Source organism: Manis pentadactyla, chromosome 1 (genome assembly GCF_030020395.1).
Source record: "Manis pentadactyla isolate mManPen7 chromosome 1, mManPen7.hap1, whole genome shotgun sequence".
In the NCBI taxonomy this organism is placed as follows: Eukaryota; Metazoa; Chordata; class Mammalia; order Pholidota; family Manidae; genus Manis; species Manis pentadactyla.
This window is the reverse complement of record NC_080019.1, coordinates 25420971-25440052: the sequence shown is the minus strand read 5'-3', so window position 1 is coordinate 25440052 and position 19082 is coordinate 25420971. Positions and strand designations below refer to the sequence as shown.

Sequence of the window (19082 nt, the reverse complement as noted above, 5' to 3'; positions counted from 1 at the left end):
TCTACTTCTGTTGAAGTGAAAAGCAGAGAAAAATTAGGTGTTCTGCAACAGGTTTTCTAAGAATACCATGAAAAGAAGCCCCTGATCTAAACCAGCCCCAAATTCCAATGCTCTGGACATGTCCTACAATCTACAAATTGTTAGCACTACCTTCTTTAATAACACAGGGATTTGCTGGACTTCCAGAGACAGATTAAGTTACCATTTGCTGCCCAGTGCAGCATTTAGGGAAGATTTCCCTGCAGGACCAAGCCAGTCGTTACCGGCATAAGAGTGATTCTTGGTGAAGAGAGATGAAAACTGAGAATCATTTACCAACATTCATCACCATATTAAACTATACATCTTGGCCATCGAGTCAGAGTAAAACTTTGTTTTCTTGACATTTGTGTTTGCATGCTTTCAATACATTACATAAGACTCTGCAGTAAAATATTGACACTGTATTTGTTAGCTTTATGTCTGTCACGTGTCTAAAATATTTCCTCTGAATAAATAGTTTGACCCAGATTTATTTATGGGTGGCTCTGGATATTTTTCCCTGATGCATCTATTGAAGATCAGCTGCTATGGGGACGTTCCCAATTATAAGAAGACACTAATATGTTGTGAATAACTAAATGGGGAGTTTAGTTATTCCTAAGTGGAATGCCTTATTCCACTTAGGAATAACTTTTGCCCACTCATTCCTAAGTGGGATAACTTAGTTATCCCCTAAGTGGAATGCCAAGCAGCAGATTGAATAGTGTATTTGATTCAATTATTGAGAAAAGGATGGCATCAACAATTCAGTGGCTCAGTCATGGGTTCGGCAATGAACTTGAAAATGTTCAGTTCCTTATACCATACAGGCATAGTCAAAGGATATATCATTCCAGTACAGATTTAAGATGACCCAACAATTGTACTATTAATATAAACACAGTAGGGAGCCCAATCAGGGGTGGAGCACCCAGGTGGATTTTCTTTCTCCTATCAAGATCAATTTTGGAATTTAACAGAATAATCAATTGGACAATTAGATCAGCCACATAAGTGTGTCTCCTTACGGACTTAACTTCAGGAACATGGTACTACCATGGTTGGGCACTAGGCTGAAGGCTACATATTTTGCTCCCTAAAAGTTTGCCTTATGTTTCTGAAGACCAGGTATGTGAGTAACACTGATAATCAGGCCAGTGCTGATTTGGTCACTGCTTCCAGTTGCAGGTCAATAGATTCTCCATCCTTACCTCACCTGCCATTCAGAACAAGTAAAAAGAGGACTGACCACAGGGGCCAAAATAAGAGTGTGTAGTAGACACGGCCATTGCTCTCAGGAATTTAGATCCTATTTCTCCCTTAAATAACTTGGGTTATGCTTTTTCTCCATTAAAATATTGGGTTGTGTTCTGGGTTGAATTGTGTCCCCCCCAAAAGATATGTTGCAGTTCTAACCCCTGGTACCTGTGCATATGACATCCTTTGGAAATGGAGCTTTGCAGATGTGATCTCATGAAGATGAGGACATATTAGATAAGGGTGGGCCCTGATCCAACTACTGATGTTCTAATAGGGAGAGGGAAATGCAGACACATGGACACAGAGGAGAGAAGCCCATGTAAAACCAAAGTCGTTGCTCGAGTGATGCGTGCACAAGCCGAGGAACACCAAAGATCACCAGCAGCCATCAGAAGCAAGGAGAGGCAAGGAAGGATGCTGGATCCCTCGAAGGGACTGTGACCGTCATGACACCTTGTTTTTGGACTTGCAGCCTCCAGAACTGGGAGAAAGTAAGTTTCTGTTGTTATAAGCCACCCAGGTTGTGGAAGAAAACTAACACAGGTTGATTTTTTTTTTCTTCCAATTTAGTTGCTTAATCTCTAAACCTTCTGTTTTTAACTTCTACAATGTTTGTCCCTCAAGATTTGAAGATGACATCTTTATTTAAAAATGTGTTTCTGGAAATGGCAGGTTTCATTGATGACTATGCAGTGGGATGTTTGCATATCAAGGGAAAAGAAAGGAAACGCTCATTCGTGTGTTTAAATACATCACTCTTGCCAAAACAGAATTGAAGTCCATCCATGATATGACAGTTAAATGCGGACAAATTCGGCAGCAGAAAGCCTGCAGACAATGAGCTTTCCATCAACACTGCTCCCACGGGTAAGTGGTCACAATGCCACTGTGTGGGAGAAATCTCTGGGGCTCACCAATGGGCTTCTCATGACGTGTTTCTGGTGGGCTGCCCTGCACGTTTACGTAGTTAAATGCTGACTGAGCGACAAACAGAGGGTTCGAATCCTCTTCCTAAAATGGTTCTTTCTCTCAGGGTGTCAGTGAGGATTAAACAGGGTAGGTAACATAGTTCTCACTGTGCACTAAAGGCCCAATGAAAAGAAACCCCTATGGTTTTTATTTACTATAAAGATACCTAAGATTTTCTCATTGCAAATCATTCCAAATCCTTTATGAAAGGAAGCAAACTGTAGAAAAAACAGGTCAAGTATATTCAAGAGGTGAAACTTACTAGTTCTTTTTCCAGAACCCTTAAAAATACCTCTTGATGCCCCCCAGAAATGTCCTCATTTCTGTACCATGGCTACTAGTCTGTGCTCCACAGACACACACCCCAGATGATAACATGATGCTCATCCTCGGTTATGCTGTGAGCTATTAACCTATTGACAATGAACTGGACCTCACAGCTTGCATCTGCCCGGCAATAACCAATGAATTGGGAAATACTCGACCACAGGCCCTAAGGCCAAGCCGACGCTACATTTTGCTGTGCACACCTTTGACCACCAGATTAACCCCTAAATTAGCTGATACCTATAGATGCCAAATTGTAATTAAAGTAATTAAAATCTTGATTAATTTTATTATTTTTATTAATTAATTATATTTTTTCCTTTGTGGAAAATAGTACTTAAAATTTAGACACAAAAGTTATGTTTGAATAGTGCCGTTTTAGACATAACATCTGCAGGCTGGCGAGGTCACGTGTCCGTGCGTGACTGCCTGATGATGGCCGCCTCGCCAGGACGACCCCTAGGGGTGCTGAGAGCCTGTGAACTGCGGCTGTAGATACTGCGACCTCCTTCACGCTCACGGAGCCCCTTCGGACCGGGCAGCTTGGATGCAGCCCTCCTCAGGGGCCCGCATGCCACCAAAGGGCGCCCCCACCCCTGTGCCATCAGCGTGTAAGGCCCTGTCTGCAGTGGGGAGAACCCTTCCCCTGCCCTGGGCTCCAACCTTCCTCCTTACTCCTGGGACCCACGGGGCAAGAGGTGCCTTTTGTTTTACTTACACAGGGAAGTGTGTGGTCTCGGCGTAACGATCCACAGTTAGATGAAGGAACTGTGCCCTGGCTCTGGGCACCGCGCCGAGTCACGGGAACAGCCGGCAGGTCAGAGAGAGAGCGAGTGTGAGACAGCAGTGAGCTTCTCCAGTTGTTCATTGATATCAAATTTAATTAAGTTTATTCTCATAAGTATTTTTGGTAACTTTTCATTTTAAAATGACTTAAAACTTAGGTTATAAAATCAGTACAAGGTATGTGTACCCCATTTACCTTTTACCCTGAGTCATCATTTGTTTTATTCTATTTGCTTTATCATTCTCTCTCCTTTGATAGATAATAGATAGAAGATAAAGATATACATATGTGTGTATTTATATGCACATATGTATATTTATATATGTGAACATGTGTGTATGTGTATATATACATATGTATGTTTTTTGAACTGTTTGAGAGTAACTTGAAGATATCCTATGCCTTTACCCCTTAACGCTTCCATGTGTATTTCTTAGGCACAAGGACATTCTCTTACAAAACCCATAGTGCAATTTTCAAAATAAGGACGTTCAATTTTGCAATTCTATTACCTAATCTACAGTCCATTGTCAGTCTCTCAGAGGTCCCCAAATTGTTTGCCATTCCAGGATTCACTCCAGAAACACACATTGCATTTCGTGATCATATCTCCTTATCTCTCATTCGGTAACATTTCCCAGACTTTGTTTCAGTTGACCTGTTCACTTTTGAAGATTACAGGCCAGATATTTTACAGACTGTTCCTAAATTTGGGTTTGACTGATATCTCCTCACGATGAGATTCAGATTAGGCGTTTTGACAGAGGTATCATGGAACGATGCTGTGACCTTCTCAGTGAACCATCTTAGGAAGCACCTGCTATGAGTTCATCCCATAACTAGTGATATTGACTTTAATCACTTGGATAAGCTGGTCTCCACCAGATTTCTCCACTGTACAGTAACTATTCTTTCCTTTATAATTAATAGGTACTCTGTGGGGAGAAAGTTTGAGATCATGAAAACCCTGTTTCTCATCAAAGTTTCACTCACCTAGTAGTTTTCACATCAATTGCTGATTTTCCATCATCCCTTCTATATTTATTACATCATTCTATTTTATTATTTTTGATTAATTTTAATTCTATAATTATTAGCACATATATTCTCCTACTTACTTCTTTTTACTTGTGTCAGTATGAACTCATAGATTTTTATTCAATGTGTTTTAATCTATTACTGTCATGATTTATTATTATGCTTAAACTGACCCAGATTAACCAGACCAGTAGGAGCCCTTTCAAGGTGGCACTTCTGTCCTTTTGATCTGTCTCCATTAATCTTTGAGCAATTTCATACTTTCTAGCAAAATAAGAGGTTTATGAGCACTTTTAACAAAATAATTATGTGTTTGCATTAACTGTAGCCACAGAAAAACACCACTGGAGTCAGCTTCCCCTGTGCAGGCCCTTGCCCTGAAGGCTCATGGATGCAAGAGAAGGGGCTAAGCCAGGCGAGGATAAGTATTGGGTGGCAGAACCTTCTTCATGGGCTTAGGGGTTGGGGGCCATTGAATAGAAAGAAAATGTGCTTATTCCACTTACTTCTTATTCAAACATCTTTGAATGTTCTTTGTCATAGTCTTATGTCACTTTCTCCATTCCCACCACACAGGAGAGATGCAGAAGAAAAAAAATAATCAGATTCAAAAAGAATCATGGGTCTTAGATACACAGCGCTCATACCTCAGCCACCAGTATGCACCAACTGTAATAATATCAAGCATCTCTGCCCCAGGAGGTAAAAGCAAGAGGCAGAACACAGAATGGGTGTGGGTTTCAGAGTGGACTGCGCATGGGGTTTCAGACACTTTCCAGTTGGCTCACAGTGTAATGGAGTGGAGAAAACATGAATTCTGAAGGGAATGTGAAGGGAAGTTTATATTACACACTTAAATTTAAATTCCCATTCCCCTGTCACAAAGGGTTACGGTGGCTAAATTATTCTCCACTCATAAACAAGAATGTTAAAAGATTTATTTTAACCACTTAATCCCTCCTTAGACCTTAAAGGATGATTAATGGTGTGAGTAGAGGATCTAATTCTACTGCAAATTTTACCTTAAGATCACATATTCCTAGTAGATTACATGATCACTGTGTATTAACCATAACACAGAGGAATTATACCTTGTCTTGATTGGAGGTATCAACACAAACAGGGTTCTGTCCTGGAAATCTGAGTTCTCCCTAATACCTATTGAAAGGGGAGGGGAGTAGTAAATTCGTCACAAATTCAACTAGAAAATCAAATTGTGCAAACTATGAACAAGTTGCCTCAGGGACTTTCCATAGATGGCCTTATGTCTGAGTTTGCCAGATAAACGGACCTTACCCCTGGAAGCGGGACAACACAATATCCCAAGTCTACGCACGTGATGACAGACTTGAAAGAGAAATAAATTATAGCCATAATAGCCTTGATTTAATCTTTTGGGCATGGTTAGACTGAGTACATGAAGTAAGGCCAAAACATGTCCTCACATACCTCATAACAAAGTAAGCCCTTTTATTTTTGCAATAGACATTAATGTTATGGCTTGGTTAGGCACCACCCCCCACACCCCTCCGCTTCGGGAAGCATTTCCCCTCCACTGAAATCCAGACAAGGGAGGCGGGGGTGGGGAGAAGCAAGAGGCCACAAGAACCAAATGGTCCAAATGTGCCCTTCGCCTTCGGTTATTTGGAAATGTGGTGACTTTAAAAGGAATTTAGAAATAAACGTGCGAGCCTGTGGAAAGTTAGCCCTGACAGAGTGTGTGAGGGGTCTCCTGGCACACGGACGGTGTCTGATAAAGTGTGTTTCAGAGCAAAGCGAAAAATTAAGTATTTGAGAATGTCATCCAAAAGCAAGGGAAAAATGCCAAATGGTTGGCAAAAGCACAGCTGAATCGTGAAACTATACATGAGGCTGCCAAGTCACAGAGAATCCTCTTAGGTACAATTTACTAAACCAACTAAATCAGAGGCAGCCATAAATTACAGATGACTGGAGATGCTGGGGGACTCCGGAGTCACCTCTAAGCCTGTTAAAACCTTAGCACTCTGAGACCTGATAGCCTGAAAGGTTGCAAATAGTGCTGTGGTGAACTGATTAAAGAAGGCTTTGTGTGTGTGTGTGTGTGTGTGTGTGTGTGTGTGTGTGTGTGTGTGTGTGTGAGAGAGAGAGAGAGACATGCTCGGCACCGGTTCTACCCTGCTGGTCCTGCCTCGTACCTCAGAAAATAAACGAAAATGCCTGAGGAAACAACCACATGGTGCCTGTGGAAAATGAAATCTGCTCCTAGAACAAAGGTGCCATCAGAGCTGTTAAAGTCATGGAGCTGTCCCTGATTTTTAGAAACACAACGCCTGTGTCAGGCGCTTATGTGAAACACCGTTCCTCCTATTAGGGGGATGCACAAGGGAAAGCAAGCGAGGATGTTAGGTTAGGAAACCAGCTCCCACCATCCTGCCCCGAGTTGGTGAGTCTACGCCGCTGGGCTGAGAAGGGAACACTGCTTCCACGCCGCAGGTCTCCTCACACTCAGAGGTGTGGCTCTGTTCCTCGGAGCGGCTGTTTGCCTCAGAACAGCAAGGATAATTTGAACCCCTACTAATGCTGTGCCTTACAGTTACAGAAAACTGGCACACACATTTAAATGTTTAAAGATCCAACTCTTCTTAAGTGTTTCTTCTTAAATATGCACTCAGAGAACCCAAAATGTAACTCCTAAAATACTGCCCAAAATTCAGTCCAGTGGCGAAATGATGGGATCTTAGTTGTGTCTTAAGATGATCATGAGATGAAGAAGAAAACGGGCGCGAGGCAGACATTCTGAACCATGAACTGCCTTTACAGGGAGCACACCTATGTGTCAGCAACTTCCCCAAAGGCCTTCCTCTCAAAAGTCTAGGCTGGGATTCTGGCACATTTGCCAAACAAGCAAGTATTGTCTTCTCAAAACTGACAACTAAAAACATAAATAATCCAGTAAAAAAGATACATGGCTGACTGATGAACAAAGAACTCTGAACACAGCATAAATGATATGTATTTAATTTCATGGCAGAGAGTAGAGACCCGGGAGTCAGACAGAATCCCAATTGTACCACTAACTGGGACTGATGACCTTGGGCAAGTGACCTAACTCCTCCGTGCCCCCAGTTGTCACATCTGTAAAATGGGATAATCAGAAAAATACTGGTGTTAGGGTTCACCAGAAAAACAGAACTAGTAAGATGTGTATGTATCCTATAGACAAACAGAACTAGTAAGATTTGTATGTATGCTACTTCTAGATACAGAAGGAGATTTTAAGGAATTGACTCACACAGTTATGGAAGCTAGTAAGACAAAGTCTGCCAGGTGGGCCAACAGGCTGGGAACTCAGAAAGAGGCAGCATTGCCGTCCACGTCTGAAGGCTGTCTGCTGGCAGAATTCCCTCTTGCTTGGGGAGGTCTGACTTTTGCTCTATTGTGGCCTTCAGCTGACTGGATTATTATCATTCTTATTAGGTAAGGAGAAATGAGAGCCAGAGGAACCACTTTAATGACTTGCCAGGAGAGAGACCCAATCTTCTCCCAAAGAGTTGGGCAAGGCCTCACAAAGGCATGGCTAGTTTCAGGAAGTGTGGGCAGAAGGAAAGAGGGGCTGGAACACTCCGAGACTAGATGTAGCTTGGGGGAAAGCTGCCTAGGAGCAGAGGAGATTGTTTGGGAATAAGAGGACAGGGTGAGCCCCTCAGGCCTCCTCCAGGTGCCACTGAAAGCCTCTCTAAGACCTTGGGGCTGGGGCTGAGTGAGGGGGCATAAGATAACTTTAGCAGAACAGTTGTCTTTTTCTAAGGAGCCTTTTAAGAAGAGATTCCAACACTCTCATGAACAAAGAATGACTGTTTTGTCCACTGCCCTTAAAGACTACAGATTTAAATGAAGAGGAAGGTATATTAACAGTTGAAAATATAAGACGGTTTCTCGTGTAGGATGTTGAAACTGCCTGCAGGTAGATCCCTGTAAGGAGAAAGCTTGGCCCAGTTAGAGAGTGGCAGAAAATTAAGCAACTTCTTTCGACAAGTGGCATTTCCATTCAGTGTTTTCCCATACGGTGCTGCTGATCTGTCATTTTCAATAAAGCTGCTCTTCTGAACTTTTACCATTAATAAAGTCAGACACCAATTTATTCTGCTCAAAAGGTTCAAGCATAACACTGCATGTTAGACAGTGACAAATTATGTTATTGCAGCCTAACTCCAGTAGACATTTCATCATCCAAAAGAAAAAGAGAGGAAAAAAGTTAAGTCATACGATCAGGGCACCCACAGATCCTCACACATGGGAGGTTAGGAGCAGGGCATTCAGACCAGGAATTAAGAATAGGTTGCAAAACCACTTTTCATTCAAGACCAAGAAGACTCCCTCCTGGGACATCACTTCAACCCTTGTCTCTGCAGTTTTTTTGATTCAACTGAAGACTTTTTTCCCTTGTGGAAACCACACACATTTTATAATAGGTTTTAGTGAAAAAATCAAATTCCTTTTATATAAATTAATTTTAGAGTCAACTCTGTTTGAATTCATCTTCTCATCTACCTTATCCCCTCAATATCTTAGCAGTGGAAAGAAATGAACCCTGATCTGAGGCCCACCAGGTGCCTGAAGAAGTGGGTAGCAAATGAAAGAAGAGATGACCTGGCATCCATATGCCACTGTTCAGACCCAGGAGTGGTTATAATCATCTGACCTGTGTTGATCTTGCTCACATTTGCCTCGACTGCTTTGAAATTCTCATGTGTCCAGGCTAGAAGACTAGGAGACAAAACCATATGGATAAAGGTAACCACAGCTTCTCTTTCCAGCTTTCCTGAAAAAGGAGAAAGCAATAGAGCAAGGTCAAGTTTACTTCTATTCATTGTGTATTTATCAAGCATCTATTGTTGAAAGATTACATGATATGCAAGATGTAACCACTGAATGCTTTTAATGGGCTAGCCACTTTCTGTCCATTAACTCAGGAGGAAACAAGATCCTTTTCTTCAAGAAACTGATCCCGCACCACCACCATAAATTGTTAAGTAATAAAACATATGCAAGTAGCTGCCCTAACAGATAGCAGAGATGACATGTTCAATAGGATTTCTATAGATAAGGAGATGGGTGAGTGTTCGGAGCCTTCAGAGCTGAAAAAGATGTAGGTCTTCAGCTGACTTCCAGAGATGAGTAGGAGCTGGATGAGCAGCAAGGAAGGAGTATTCAGTCTCGGTGGAGGGAAGGCAGTGGAGTACTCAGGCTTCGTGGAGGAAGGTTTGGGAGCCTTCCAGGAACCCCCAGGAGATGGCCTACGTGAGCAGAGAGTGTATGTTGGGGAACAATGCAGGACAAGGGTGGAGAGGTCATAGGGTCACATTGTTATCAGACTGCTTTCTGGGGAACCCCATACTTGCTTTTTTCCCTTGCCAAGATCATAGTCCAGCTGAATCACTATGGTGACTTAGAAAAACTGGCCCAATGCCCAGCACATAATAGGTGCTCAATAAATGAATGGCCCATATACTTTGCTGCTATCCATTCTCCCATCACAGTGACCCATTCAACAGCCCTATGACTATGGATATGAGATGAAGGTCAGACCTTGAGAAGCATCTCACTTGCCTTGGCTACCACACATTTGTAGTTTGGGTTGAGTGTGGGGCACAACCAGATGCCACCTATATTCAAATTTTTGTTGTAGGTGATGACAGAGTATGAAATCTTTCAGACATTTTTTTCTTGAGGCTTTCAGAAAACCAGGAATTTTATTTCAGAAAATAAAATACATATTCCCCTGGCTGGTGCCAAAATCCCTTGTGAGAGTAAGGTGGGGGCCTGGTTTGATGATGGAAAAAAAATCACCAATAGGTTATTACTCTTACTACATGTTCTCAAAAATCAAAATCAAAAAGAGGGTGACTGTAAAGCCGTATCTGGAAAAGGAAAGCTCAGAACTTAAAGCACTTCAGCTTCAGAGATCCGCCCTGGTTTCACTTCAGTGGCAGCTTAAGCAGAGGTGCATCGATCGCCACGTTCCCCTCCCTCACCTGTGGCAATCACGGAAGCACAAAACGGAGCTTCCATCTTGGCTTTCTGAGAGACTGAGATGCCGACTCACAAAGGACATACCACGTTTATGAGGAATAAACATGTGCTGGGTTAAGCCAATGAGATATCTGGGTTGTTCATGGGGCAAAACCTAGCTTGTTCTGACTAAGACAAATACCTAGAACAAAAACAGGAGACTGTGGAAGGAGAATAACACTTCAAAATGTGTAGAAAGTGTTAAACTCTAAAATCTACAATATATTATTTCATTTTTGTAGGGAAAAACAGCATATCACTGTCTGGTTCATTTCCCTTCCCCCTAATACATATACCCAGAAAAGCTTTAAAGCAATTAAGGTACAATATTAGTATTCTTCAGAAGAGTGGTTATATTTTAAATAAATTGATCATACATGAGATCAAAAAAATACTGTCTGCGTGCATTCCATTAGCCTACTCTGGAGGCAGATAATACTAACAGCTAAAATATTGAACACTTAATATGTACTAAGTATTTTGCTGAGTGCTTTATACATACTATTGTGTCTAAATCTCATTACAACTCACTTGTCTCCATTTTATGGATGAGAAAACTGGAACTCAGAGAGGTTATGTCCTTGCCAAAGGTCACACAGCTGATAAGTGGTAGAATCGAGATGACTCCAGAGTGTGACCTCAAAGGACACCTGCTTAAGCAATATGCTGTATTATCCTCCTCATTTTTCCCCAGCCCAGAGACACTAAATGGTTCTCCCAAGGTCACAAAGTTAACTACAAGAGAGCCTCAACTGAAGTCTAGATGTTTTTGCTTCTTCACTGCCCCCTCTCACCCCAGCCTCTTCCCCTGTCTTTATCTCCTCTTCTCTGCCTATTTCTCTGCCCTCTCCAGGACTCCATGTTAGAATCCTGGGTTTTTCTAGCTCCAGGGGAGAGCACTTCTAAGAAAATCCATAACACTATCCTTCTCTACTACAAAATGGCCATAGCACAGATATTGGTGGCTGACTGACTTTAGCAAGATCATCTCACCAGTCACCTCCAAGTTCATCACCTGCTTTTGCTATTTACGTGTTTTTATAATTATTTAGCTTCCCAGGTGATTCTGATGGGCGGTCAGAATAGGAAACCCCCAAAGAGAAGGTGAATGTTGAGTAATATGAGTTGGTCCATCTGCTCCTCCTGTGTAGAGACTGTTCCTACACCAGCAGCTGAGGGACTGGTTTGACTCTCCTCTGGGAAAGGCTAGCTGCCCGCAGTGCCCTCAGCTTCCATTCTGAGGCAGCCATGGTGCCGCCAGCCCCGGGAGTGAGCTCTGAGGAGGAAGCAGGGGAACAGCATGCGCAGGCCCATCGCCCCGTTTTGTGTGAGCTGTCCCGACATCTAGTTCCAGTCAAGGGCGTGAGGGAATGCTTCTTGAGAACACTCTTCTTAGGGGCAGTTTCAAGGGTCAGGTACACCTTTGGAGAATTCCTGACTTCCTCAGTATTTCATTCCAAATGACATGTTCAGCTGAAAACAGGGAAGCGGCAGGAAGGAGAGGGTAGGCCTCCGTGGAAGCCGGCTGCAAGCCGAGGCCGGAGTTGCGGCCGCCAGGTTGTCAACATTTCCACGGCTCATCGTGGCAAAAGCAGACAGTGCGGCCGCAGGGCCCTGAAGTAGCTGACACATCCTATCCCTCAACTTTTTAGCTGTTTTATTTCCTTTCAGACTCAGAAAACTTAGATGGGGCCGAGGGAGGGTGGAGGAATCAAGTTCTCAGCTTACAGGAGAAACTTAGGGCCTGCGAGGGTTGTTTGGGCAGAGGTGAGGACACCGCAGCTCAGTGACCAACAGCCGCCTGCACCACCACCCGCTGCCTGCGGGGACTCCTCGTCCCAGGCCTTGTGCAGAGACCCCCGGCCTGCAGCCCAGCAGAAGCACAGCGGCCACCTCTCAGGCTCCCACAGCTGAAGAGAACTGAACAGACTCAGCGTCTGGCTTTCAAAATCAGAGAAAAATTCCTCAGGGTGATCTCAGAAGGGGAGGAGGGATAAACAAGAAAAAAATTGTTAAAAAAAACAAACCCATGGTTTTTGTTCCCTTGCCTCCACGTGTATGAACCAGCGGTGTGTGAATTCCCAGCACCTTCTCACTCCATAGCTTTTTTTTTTTCCTCCTGAAGGTTAGCAGATCTGAGCCAAGTTTTCTCTCTTCTTTCCCTAGAGAAAACAGAGGAAAAAAAACCCCTGTGTCCTGCATTTTAAAACATCTGGTGGGGCCAGGGGGAGAAAGCATGCAAGGGCTATATATAATTTAACTTACCTTTTGGGATAGTTTTTATTACACTTACTTTCTTGGATACACAAAAAAGTTTGGCATTTCCCCCATTAGTTAATGGGTTTGGAATTTTATTAATCAGTGTCTAAATGTTCATAAAATAATGCCACCTTTTAAAACCAGGGGCAAGGACTATTTCCAAATGCTTCCAGTCAGAAGGAATAATATTAAAATGCAGGTTGCATATGTGCTAAAACCAGTCTTTGGGGAGTGGGTCATAAGCTCTCAATTATCTCGATCACCTCCAGAACCAGAGATCAAGGCCAGAAATGCAGCTGAGGACTGAGTCTGCAGGGCCCCCAGGCCACCTAGCTGAACTCACTTCCCTCCACCCATGTAACACTGGAAACCCACCTCTAGGCCAGCCCTCGGAGCCTTGGGGTATTATCACTCATCTCCAGGGAGTGTGTTGATGGTCCAGGGTGGTTCTTTGCGGAGATTACATGCTGCCCTTTAGATGCCGAGAAAGCTGAAAGTGTATCTTACATATTCCTTTTTTTTTTTCCAGAATACTTACTCCCTCCATCATTTAGAGTGACTATTTGCTTCTGGCAACTTCTCCCACTAGCTGGTAATGTTGAGAAGAGCAGAAACCATGTTTTTTTGACATTCAATGTCAAGCACCCAACACAAAGCCTGATAAAAAGTAAATGCTTAATGTAATAGTTAACAAAGCAATTCCATGGCTAGGTAAACACTGAAGAGAAATGAGTACATTTGTTCATTAAATATCCTGGTTACAGATGTTCATAACAAATCTGCTCTTAATAGCCAAAAGCTGAACACAACCCAAATGTCCATCAACAGTAGGAAGATAAATAGAATGTGGGGTATTTGTGTAATGGAATAACCAGAAACGAAAGCATAAGAAAAAGAAGCAACTAGACTATTCAACACAATATTGAGCGAAAAGAAGCCTCAAAAACGTGTGATTACATTTGTATTAAATTTCAAGAATAAACAATGAATCTGTGGTGGCAGAAGTCAGAACAGTAATCACTGTAACAGTAGTTACTAGGGGGATGGGTGGTGTCAGTGGGTGGGCAGGTGCTGGGTGTGACTGGGAAGAGTCCAGCATTGCTTGAAGAGTTGGAACTCATTCCTTCAGACTGAGATGGAACAGATGCTGAATTGTTCCAAATTGAGAATGAAAACTACATTTTAGGGCTCTAAGAATTCGGCCTAATTCATTGGCCCATAACAAGGAAAAGATCCACAGCTTGTCCTTATTCATCCTGATTCGTAGCACCTAGAAAAGGTGAAGAGTAAAGATATTTTTGAATGAAGTCAAGCTTCAGGCCCTTGCACCTTCCCGTGGCCATGCTCCCCCACTGGTGCTCCCGTCCGGTGCCCACCATGCTCGCCCCACATTCTCCCCCCTGATGGGAGCCTGCTGGGCCTGGGGGGCCAGCTGCGACCTCCAGGCAGTGTATCTAAACCCTCAGCCGGTTCTTTCGCCTGGCCTTCCTCTTTCTTTTCCCTACTTTCCCACTTACCCAGACTCGACAGTTCAACCGCCTGTAACATATTCCACCCCCTCATATGCCACAGCTACTCTGTAGCCAAGAGCTCATGGCATGAATCTGTTCTTTCCTTTTCGTTCCCAACACTATCATCCCAGCTCAGGCCTTGATTACTTCCAGATACATCCTCCAAGAACCTCCAATCCATGGTTTCCACCAGATCAGTCTTCCTCCAGCACAGTTTAAGTCATGGCACTCTCTTGCCCATGAATTTTCAAAGGCTCCCCACTGCCTAACAGGTAGGACACCGTACTCTTTGACCCAGTGATGAAGGTCTTCTAAAAATAGGTCTCAAAAGACCTTTTTAATCTTCCTTTCTTCTTACTCCTTTACACACACACACTCCATTTTAGTCAAACTGAATAATTTGAATTCCGCAAACAAATATGGCAGCTTCCCACTCGGCCCCGATGCCGCACTATGGCTCTTCTTCCCACGGGAACACCCTCCTCTCTCGTCGCTCCACCTTGCACCCTCCATACCACCAGTAGTTCCAGCTGAAATCCTGACTGTGCTACATGTACACACCCCACACGTTGCCTCCCCAGTGTGCACTCCCAAACTCCTCCCTTGTTCCTGCTCTCAACAGATACTTTTCTTCTATTTGTGTTATTCTTGTGGCACTTACCTACCATATGCTATCTCATGGTGACTTGGGTCCCCTTCTAAATTGCAAGCTCATTCAGGGCAGAGCAACAGGTCTTATTCCTCTTTCAACCCACACGGTATCTTGTCCTGGCGCAAGATTAAATGCCTGTTGATTGAAATAATAAATGCATGAAGGAAAGTAAATCAACCCTCAATTAGCTGTTATACTAAATAAGACTCAGTACATTAATTTATGTGTAGAAGTAAATGTTAAAAGGATTATACACAAAAGATATTTTAACTGTAACTGGGGACAACCCACTAAATGAAAAGAGTGGCTGTAATGATAGTGTTAGGCAGGAAGCCAGAGATAAGTGAGAGGAGAGGGTGGGGTGACCACAGAGAAGTTGAGACAAGCAAGTTGAGACTACAGATAGCGTCCACCATTGAGAAAATCACAGAGACATTCCACAAGCTAGAGTCCAACTGGGCATGTTCCTGGGCTGTCTTAAAGTAACCTTTCCTCATTACAAAATGATTAAAATAAATCTGCATTGCAGTTTTGCCCGCCCCTTGGTTGGCAGAGAATTCTGGGAAAGAGCATGTGCAGTAGTAATTAGCTTACATCATTGGCAGTCTGTCAATCAACACTTGTTTGCATAACAATACCCCTCCAAATAAACCCCTTGCAAACCCCATAAAAAGAAACTCCCAGAATATTCTGGGCCTGTCTGACACTAGGTCGAGGCCCACTCTATTACAGAGCGTAATAAACTTCCCTGCCTGCTTTCTTGACCATGGTTTAGCTCACTTTCCTGCATCACAGAACTGAGAGTTCTTTCCTAACAATGGGATGTCATGTATGCAGTATTAGAGCTTCCTGATTAGGAACTCTTCTGCTTTGGACAAAATCAGTCTTAGGGACTGGTGAGGCCCGATGTCTCAGAGTTCTCAGGACATATTTGTCTCCAGTGTGGCCAGGTATGACCTTATGATACCACTCAGCTCAAAATAGAACAAAACTGTCACATTCTCTTTGCCATCTGCTAAAATGTATAGCTTTGGGAAGGTGACTGACTTGTTTGAGGTTCCCCTCCCTCCCTGGACACTGCAAGATGCTGTAATCTCCTCTCCAGTCCTCCTAGGAAGCTATAATAGGAGGCAGTTTGAGGCAGGCTCCCTGATGCTTATGGATGCCTCCACCTCTGAGTTTACTAAGGCCCAAGGAGCTTTTCCCAGGGAGGAGAGAAACATTCCAGCCTGTTGACATGCAAACGCCCAGGGAATAGTCCAGAGGAAACCATTGTACAGGAAGGAGACTAAAGAGACTATGTGGTGGAGGCTTCAGGAGAACACCGGGTCACTGGCTTGAGCACGCAAAGTGCGAAAAGGAGAAAGCGCCTCTACCAGCTCCTTCTGATGAGCGCATACACTGAGCACCGGGACTTTAAAAGTACCCAAACAAATGTGAAGGTTTTCCCTGGAAAAATCCGTGGTCCCTGGCAGCAAACCCTGAGGTGAATTGTGAAGGGCCAGGCAGTCCTGGCCCATTTCTGCTCAGACCCTCTGTACATGAAAGCTACTGCTCACTTGTCAGGCCAGAACTCCGGGCCGTGCTCCCCGCTCCCTCCGGCTCTCCTCGGGGAGGACTCGGTCACGCTGCCAGCTGGCAGTGACTCCGAGCAAACTGGCAGGGTCCCACCTTGCTTTAAGTGAATGCATGTGCGCTTGGCAAACTCACAGCAAATACCCGTTAGCTTGGTCCACTGACCCTTGCAGGAAGGTGAAGACGGCCTTCGACCAACAAGGGCAGAGCGGAACTTGTGCAGCTGTCATCCCCTGAGGAGCGGGGAAGAGGCCTCTCCTCCCCAAGGCCCTGTATATACAGACTTGCTGTTCAAGGATGCAAATGCTGGCTCTTTCTCATGCATTTGATTTTTCTGTGGCTCTGCTGTATCCAAAGTTGAGAGAAATTGGTAGAGCTGAAAAACCCCAAACAAGTTAGCCACTGAGCCTGAATCTCAATATGCCCCAGGGAACACAGCCCAGAAAGAAATTGCTAATTAAATCTCAGTGGAAAACTAAGTCTGACCACAGTCATCCTGGGTCTAAATGGATCAGTCGAAGAGGAGTGGCGATTCCTCCCGCGGGCCTGCCAGCCAGGAGCTTGCCGCTGCTCGGCAGGGAAGGACGGGACCTGTCCACACTCCTGCCTGGGGGCCCTTGAGCCACGCTGAACAAGCAAGTCAGAGGCGCCCTCACCCTCCTCCTGGGGTACATTTTCCTCTTGGTCACATTCTCTCCCCCGCCCGAGTTTAGGTAAACTCTTCAAAACAATGGACTTCCTATTTGATGACTCCAGGTAGTTCTTTGAGAAATATTGGCGAGAAGATCAAATGCCATTCACCTTACCAGCATGTGTGGGGTGGGTGGGTGGGGCGGGGCAGCAACACATGCTTATGGGCAGCGGAGACAGTTTGGAAATCATTCTGCAGAGAGTGCGAAGTCATCACAAGCAGAAGGCTGCCGGGGGCCTCTAAGGGCCCAGCTTTGGTTGGAGGCCGCCCGGCGAAGTGGCAGCCTTCTGGGTGCGGGGTTGTGTGGCTCCCTCCAGCTGCTGTCAGCACGGGAAGAACAGGTGTGATGGAGGCCAGGCTGGAGAGCCTGAGGGGCAGTGAGGCACAGGAGGGAGGGTGGTGGCAGGAGAGGGGCTGATGTCCGGGGCAAACATCAGGTCTGCCTAGGAGGGAAGTAAAGGCCAGAAGGAGGTGGCTAAAGGATAGAGATCAAATCCAGGGCTTGGGAGACTGAGGAACATTCTGTAAATCCTCACACAGAAACCATCTTCTTTTCGAGGCCTTCCCTGAGCAGAGCTACCAAAGGGGTCTGCTGAGCCCCTTGGGGCCTGGGACCCCCTTGGGGCCTGGGACCTGCTCTCCTGTGCTCTTCAGCACGCGCAGACCTCCCCACTGTGCGCCCGACTGCGCTCCTTGTCCACACCCCACATGTTCTCTGCTCCACTCCATCCTTCCACTGGGCCGAAGAGAAAGGCGGAGAGGAGCTGAGAAGAGGAGGGTCAGGGAAGGGAGATGTCAAAGGCAGGGGCAGGAAAGATGCTGCCTAGCAGCTTTTTGTCTCCGTTTCTACAAAAACAACTATGACGTGGATGACTATTTAGGAGGGAGGGGCAGGGACACAGGAAGTCTGCCACCCTCACCTTCAGGCCCATCAGCCACCACTCAGGCCCCCAGGAAGGGGCAGGAGGAGGCCAAGAGGCAGCAAGCTGGTGCACCTTGGCTCACCCTACATTTCCGCCCCATCCCTCCCTCTGGCAAGAAAAGGACGACACCCACCCCCACCTTCCGCACCTACTTGTCTGGACACCCCTGCAGCCAGGGAGCAGGGTCAGGTTAGGCCGCAGCCTGTTCGTGCCGGCCTTGCATTCTTTCAGGAGATAAACAAAAACAAATGAGAGCTCTGTTTTAATGTTTTTTCTGTGTTAATTTTTGAAAACTGACACAGAGCACATCTGTGGAAATTCTCAATGAAGCTAAAATACCATTTGATTGCAACATCCCACTCCCCAAAATGCCGTCCTCGGCTTAGTCCTGCTGATAGCTTCTACTTGGCCAGCCCCAGGTTCTTGGCACTGTACATCAACATGAATTGGCCTGTTGACAAAGGTACAGGAAAGGGTGCACCTTTAGAGCTGCCTTTAGAACAGGGTTGAGACAGTCTTTCAGGAGGCAACTTGATGCCTCTGTTAAAGGTGTTCGCTTTGCATCACCACCAATTCTACCTCTAGGAACTCATCCTAGAGAAATATGCAAAGTTTTATGAATAAAAACAGTAATAGAGGTGTTTTTTATAAAATCAGGAAAAAAAACGGTCAAAAAGTAGGAATTTAGTTGATGAGTTACAGCACAAAGGAATATTTCTAAACCATTAACAATTATATATTATGATGTATTTATTACAAAAAGATGTTCATATTAAAGGAGGTAAGTAAGAGGAACTTACAAACCATACAATCCTATTTTGGTCAAATAAAACAGAAGAAAGGGAGAAAGGAAAAAGGGAGGGAAAGAGCCTAAGGATATTATACTTTAAAATGTTCCTCTATGTGGTAACTTTACTTTTTCTGTAGGCTTTTTGTACTTTATAAGTGTCTTATGAACTATAGTATTTTTCAATTAGAGGCAAAAATCATAGTACTTACACACACACACACACAC

At 44.5% G+C, this 19082-nt stretch overlaps 1 long non-coding RNA gene across 2 annotated transcripts in view; it reads right to left on the bottom strand.

Moving 5' to 3' along the window:
• Positions 1 to 8841: 8841 nt before the first annotated feature.
• LOC118913601 (uncharacterized) overlaps positions 8842 to 19082 on the bottom strand; it is a 189854-nt gene continuing 179613 nt past the window's right edge. For both annotated transcript variants that reach the window (XR_008995707.1, XR_005025272.2), the window contains exons 3-4: positions 12484 to 12609; positions 8842 to 9206 (exon numbers count right to left, since the gene is read on the bottom strand). This is a non-coding gene — a long non-coding RNA (uncharacterized LOC118913601). The remainder of the gene's footprint in view (positions 9207 to 12483; positions 12610 to 19082) is intronic.